Genomic DNA, 7,379 nt, shown 5'->3' on the forward strand with positions numbered 1-7,379 from the left:
CAAATGGTTTCCAAGAAGGCAAATGTACACCCAAAATAAAGAAATGAAAACTATCCTAGAAAATAAAATTTTACAACCTCGAAAAGATGTCATTGTCCTTCCTAAAGGGCTGGTCTTGATCTCGAGAAATAAAAGACAACTTCTAGATAAAGTACACAATAGCCAAGGATCCATACGCTACTCAACAAGAAGTGTTGAAAGAAAGAAGAAATAAATCCTCACATGGTTGTAGCAAAAACTCACTATTGGCTTCAAATCAACGAAAGGGAGCAACTCCATCTTACCACAAACCAATAGAATACGACTTCAAGGCCCGAAATGGTCTGAAAAACTACCTTTGCATACCTTATCCTAGAATCAACCATAGATACTCTCAAAACTTGCACACCGATACGACATAGGAAGTTATTCATTCAAATGCAAATGCTCGGATGGTATTATGTCTAAATACAAACACTAAGCTAATAAAAAGAAAACAAACCCTCAAAATCTTTTTGTTTTTTCATTTTTGGAAGAAAAAGGGAAAAAGAAAGAGAAAGGAAAGGAAAAGAAAAAGAAAAGCGCGAGATTACAAGCAAGACAAACAAGTGGTCATTCGGCAACATTGCCAATGACCCCAAACACCCTATGGTGTTACAAAGCAAACATCCTCGAACAATCAACTCGTCCTAAACTAAATCTATTCTAAGCAATCAAGAAAGAAAAAGAAAAAGATGAAATAAAAAAATCTCAACGGGTACTACAAGCCAAGCTAATGAGTAGAAATGTTAAGAAGCATAAACCTTCATGATACCTCATAAGCAAAAGCAAGGATAAAAATCAAAGTGAGAAATATAGAGCTATATACAAAAAAGAAATTGTTAGTAACTTCCAAACAAAAACTCAAAACAACTAAAAGAGAGGAACATGATCATGGAACCAGAGAAATGAAATCATATAGAAGAGAGAAAAATCGTCTACCAAGAAAAAAATTAACCAACAAGGAAACAAAGATCAAACAACAGACCAACATCATATAATCATCATTAGAAAACAACCTCTCAAAATTGCATCAAGAGACTCCTTTGAGAAAAAAGGAATAAGTGAGAAACCAACTAAAGTATCTCAAATCTGGGTGAATTATCGAGGCAACAGTAGAGTATTAAGGTCGATAAGAATCCTCAACAGAGATCTGGCGCCACCATCGACCTTCATTGTAACCATGATTCTTTTGGAATTTCTCAAAAGCCGGATAGATATAGTCGTTAGCATCCGGAGGAATGGGAATCTTTAAAATCTCATTGAAGAAGGAGTGAGGAATGGAATGGTCATTGTTGAATAATTGTAATTTCAACGTACAAATAGTCTCAACATCCACCTTTTCTTCATGTAATTAAAGAGAGAAAAGAAACTAGAAGGTGAGGCGAGCATAAGTCGGTGCATTCAAACTAATAATGTCCTCCTACCCAAGATTTCTAGCCAATCTCCTAACTTTATCATCAATAACAAGATGTGTAGTCGTTAAACGATCATAGAATCTAGTTGATAGAAGTTTTTAGGAAGAGAGACGGACAAAATTATCCCACATCTATCCCATTGCATATTCAATGTTGTAAGTTTCACTCATATTCGGTGGTGGTGGCACCACCATACGTGAATCAGAGCCACGGGCTCGCTTGGGACGACGAAAAGGATCCATCTACAAAAACAAACCAAGACATAATGCCAAAGGTATGTGTAGGGAATATTTCAAGCATTACCCCAAACATGAACCCCACTTTGATCATACACTTAAGCATGGTGGCGTCTAAAAGGAAGGAAGTTAGAGCAAAAGAGTCGCCAAAAAGTTTTAGGAATTTGTAAACCGTCCACAGGGTGAAGGTTAAACCACTTAACGATCCAGGAGATCGTTAACTCCAATAGGCCTGGAACCATGATTGGAAGTTTGGGGATGAAGGTACAAATCCAACCTAAAAGAGATTGCGCCTTCCCTAATAATAGGCCTCTACTTTATTATAATCGTATTCATGTGCGCTTTCTGACTAACATGCAACCATTAGTATTATCCCTTAACATGTTTAATCTATGTTGGTTGAATATTAATGCACAAATAAAACTATTATTAGCGATCACTTGAGTTATAATCAAATTAACCCTAAACAAGATTATTAATTATCTTATTAAAAGTGATTACAAGTACAAATTCCCTTTAAACATGCATAAAAGGCGTGATCAAGCAATAACAATAAATATCAAACAACATAATAATAATCATCATAATTATAGTCCTCATCATAATCCAATTAATCATAATCATCAAAATAATAATCATGTTAAAGCATAATAATAGCAAGATCCTAGGCATGATACTAATAAGATTAATCTCAAACCCTAGCATGTCACTAAAAATCAAAGATAAAATATATAGCCCTTACATGATACTAACATGAATATTAAGAACGTAAGTCGGAAGCATCGCAGGAATCATAATAAGCATATTTGATTTTATAACCTTTTCCCTAAACATGATACTAGGAACCATTGTTGTCAAACAAAACATCAACTTAAGATAAACATCCTAACATGATACTAGGAATCAAAATAGGAACCTAAACATGATTTCTATATCAAAATATCAATTAAACAATTAAAGAACTTACTTGGATGCCTCGTATCTCTTTCTAATAAAAAAATACACACGATAGTAACTTCAAGGAAAATATAAAACAAACAATTAAATAAAATAATTGAAATAGAGATTTGGGACATAACCCTAAAAAATAAACCTTTTACGTCTAGGCGAATGCAAATTTGAACTTGGCTAGGTGTATCAAGATCTTGTGAATGCGGAACTTTGTTTGAGAAAAGCTAGTTTAGAAAAAGAGAGAGAGATAGAGTATCAAGAATTTCTTGATGAGAGTTCTTCATTGAAAACGGAGGTTTTAGGAGGCTATTTATAGAGAACATCAGCCGGATATGATAAAAAACGAATCAGAGTTTAAAAAAGAATAAAACACGACGTTGTCGCCAAACACGCGCCTCTCGCAAGACGACAGGGCTATCGCCTGATGCTGCGCGTGTCGCCTGAAGACAGTCATGTAGTACGGCGCTGCAATAAGTTTTCCATGCGTTTTCTTACTCTAATAAAATTTAAGCGTACGAGAGAGTAACCTGTAATTCCCTTAAAACACTTCTTTTATTCTAATAAAACTCTTAAAAGTCAATCTATCAACACTAATCAAATTAGGATTCAATAGAATCTTCTAGAATATTCTAGAAGAGTATAATCAATCCTTATCGCATTAGGAATGATAAATTAACAATAGGCCCTCCTCTAGATCATTCGGCCGCATATAAAGATCAAACCGGGCCAAGTTTAGTAATTTGGCCATAACTTCCTCATTATTCATCGGAATTGAGCTTATAATATATCATTGGAAAGCTCTGTTTAAACCTGACCTAACTACACTATTATTCGACCCTTGCCATATACCAAACCAAACTGGATTGGCTGTTTTCAAAAAATGGGTTTTCAAAATCAGAGAGACAGAAAAGAAATAAAAACTAACCGCAACACTAGACTTTCCACACTTTCACTTCATTCGATTATGGTTCGACGTGTAAGGTACTCATCACTGGGTTTAGTTTTGGGGAGACGCAAATGGGTGTTTACAGAAGCCCCCACTTTGACTGAGTTTGGAGAAACGCAAGTTTCGAAAACAAAAGTCAAAGTGTCGATAGGGACAAAGAATGATTCAGAACGTTCTGCAATCCTAAATCATTTTTTTTAACGCCAATACTCGCAAAACTTGCATTAGTTAAAACAGATAAAGAGTTAAGAAACGCGTATCTTGCACCGTCGAGCACACGTCTCTAGAGCTAATCCATTTATGTTGCTGTAGACACCCATTTGTGTATCCCCAAAACCTAACCCAGTGATGAGTACCTTTCGCGTCGAATCATAATCGAATGGAGTGTAAGTGTGGAAAGTCTAGTGTTGCGGATAGTTTTAATTTCTTTTCTCTTCTCTCTGTTTTTGAAAACTTATTTTTAAGAAAATAGTCAATCCTGTTTGGTTGGTCAATGATTTTAGTCCAATAGTAATGTAGTTGGATGGGGCTTGAAAAGAGATTTCCAACGGTATATTATAAGCCCAATTCCGATGAATATTGAGGAAGTTATGGCCTATTTACTAAACATGGCCCAGTTTGAGCCTTGTATGCGGCCCAATGATTTAGGGGAGGGCCTAATATAGATTTGTCATTCCTAATGCAATTAGGAATGGTTTTAGTCTTTTAGATTCTTCTAGAAATTTCTTTTCATTCCTAATTCAATTAGCATTGATAAAGTGACTTTTGTTGACTTTTCAGAGTTTTAATTAAAATCAAAGAGCATTTTTGGGGAAAATACGATTTTATCCTCCTATATGGCAATTTTTATCTGATTTTAAGAAAACGTGTGATTTTCTGTATCAGCGCTAAACGCCAGCAGTAGCGCCTGGCGCTAATGTTGGCGCCTGGCGCCAATAGCTAGCGTTGACGCGAATTCAGTTTTACGTGCACCAAAACTCTGTTTTGATATTTTATCTTTTTGGCTGATTTTCTTTATAAATAATGTCATAAAAACTCCGTTTTCATTCACCAACTCTCATCAAGATTCTCTTGATTACTCTCTCTCTCTCTTTTCTAAACTAGCTTCTCTCAAATACAAAAATTCCGCATTCATTAGATCTTGATACACCTAGCCATATTAAAAATTGCCTCGTGAAAGGTTTAATTTCTGAGGGTTTGGTCCCAAATCTCTCTTTCAATTATTTAATATAATTGTTTTGTTTATTTTCCTTGAAGTTACTAACGTGTGTATTTTGTTATTGGAAAGAGGTACGAGGCATCAAATTAAGTACTTTAATGGTTTTTATTGATGTTATGATGTAGAAATTACGCTTAGGTTGTTATTATGATTCCTAGTATCATTTCTAGAGTAACTTTAATTTTAAGTATGATTAAAAGTATGATGCCTTTTATGTTCTTCCTAATAATATTATTAGTATCATGCTACGGTTAAAGATTTGATTTTTAATGCTTAGTGACATGCTAGGATTTGTTATTAATCTTGTTAGTATCATGCCTAGGATCTTGCTATTATTATGCTTTAACATGATCACGATTATTTTAATTATTATTATATTGATTATTATAAGGTTGCTTAATATTTATTGTTATTGCTTGATCACGCCTTTAATGCATGTTTAAAGGGAATTGGTACTTATAATCACGCTTAATAATATAATTAATAATCTTATTTAGGGTTAATTTTGTTATAATTCAAGTGATCGCCAATAATAGTTTTATTTGTGCATTAATATTCAACCAACATAGATAAACAGGTTTAGGATTAGGTTTAGGATTAATCATATTGATTGTATGTTAGTCAGAAAGCGCACATGAATACGATCAGAATAAAGTAGAGGCCTATTATAAGGGCAGGTTCAATCTCTTTTAGGTTGGATTTGTACCTTCATCCCCGAACCCTTATTTGGTTTAAGACCTTATGGAGTTGACTATCTCTTGAATCGTTAAGGGGTGCAACCTTCACTCTGTAAACGGTTAACAAGTTCCTAAAAAAACTTGTTGGCGACTCTTTTGCTCTAACTTCTTCCCTTTTGGACGCCCCCGTACTTTAGTGTATGATCACAGTGGGGTTCAAACTAGGGATTAACGCTTGAAATATTCCCTACAGTTTTTGGCGACTCCGCTTTGGAGGATTTCTATTTTCATTCCTGAATTTGTTTCGGCAATAATTTAGAATGAGTGGATGAGATTCGAAACGTTCTAAGTATTTCATGTGCGTAATTTTGATTAACATTATTGTCATATGCATAAAAAAGATCTCATTGGTAAGACCATCCGTAATGAGATAGAAAACAAAGGATTTAACACGTAGGAAATTTGAGGAATATCTTTCACAACTAGGACCGAACTAGTACTGCGCGAAACTGGAAAATTTTATCGAGCACAGAAAGCTGCTAAGGCATGTAGGAATTAGCGTCAGCAACCAGAGGAATTGCGCCAGAATTTTAACTGTAGCGCCAGACGCCAGCATTGGCGCCAGGCGCTACAACTAAAACGTGGCGCCAATCTCTGATTGCTGGCGCCAAATTCTTCCAATACCGAGCAAGAAATATGCGTTCTAATTTCGACCATTTTTTCGTATTGTTTGGTCGATCCTACTTCCTGATTGAATTTTTTCTCAATTTTCTAAAATCCATATGTGTTCTACATATGGACATAACCCTCTAGGAATTCATGCTCCATCTACCTGATTGAACGCTCTGAGCAACAAAGGGTACATCCGAGAATGTTGAATTCACCAAACCATGGAAACGAGTTTTTCTAAAACTCGCGGTGTCCCATCCACTCGTACCAACCCTTCACGGTTAGGCTTCCGCGCGGTGCATCCGGACAATTAACCATGGACCCTCTAATGACTAAACCATATCCTAAACTTTAGAGAACTAGAGCCATGGTTAGGTTGCGAACTCATTGCATCATATTGTGCCTACTTCACTAATTGTGCATTTTTTGTTATGCATATACTATATGTTTGCTTAACCGTTTGTTTGACTTGTGTTGAGGTTAAATAAATTAATGACTTACAGGACTTTGCCTAATTAACCAGTTTGACCTAAAGTCTAATATTTTAATCAGAATTGACCTAGTACGACTTTAAACATACCCATGTTTATTAATAACACCGAAAACAGTCCTAGATCGATGCTCCAGCATTGGCACCAAAGTCTGGACTGTAGCGCCACTCTGTGGAGTGTGGCGCCTGACGAAAGCTCTGTCGTTTGGCGCTACACTATACAGTGCGACTTCAGTCCTGTCGTTTTGCCGACAGTTCGGATTATTGATCGAGTCATCACCTAGTGTCTAATTAACCAGTTTGCTAATTAATTCGGTTAATTTTCGCTGTCAATAGTACTTGGTTGAGTCATTAATTGAGTTTAGGCACTAAGTCCCATGGTCTTACACAAGAGTTCAAGCATGTCACTTACAATCAATGAACACACCAATACTCATACTTTGACCATGTCTAAGAGAGTCTTGTATGCACATTTTTTTCGTCATTTTTTTTAGGGGGGGTAAGTCGGATATTAATCCCCCTTTTTTCTAAATAAAAAAAATATACTATACTTAGCTCTTACAAATATACACCCATTTTTTTCCTCTTTAAAAAACCGTAAAGTCAAGTCAGTTTGAGTCAAGTAATTAAAACACAAAATGGTTTAAATTACATCGCGTGGTCAAGAAAGGAAGGACGGTTAATCAAAGACAACCTTTTTGTTCAAGTCCAACTTTTCGACAAACCCATAGCTCGTAAGAGGAAAGCTAAGACCA

Source organism: Chenopodium album, chromosome 7, assembly GCF_948465745.1.
Source record: "Chenopodium album chromosome 7, dcCheAlbu1.1, whole genome shotgun sequence".
Classification (NCBI taxonomy): domain Eukaryota; kingdom Viridiplantae; phylum Streptophyta; class Magnoliopsida; order Caryophyllales; family Amaranthaceae; genus Chenopodium; species Chenopodium album.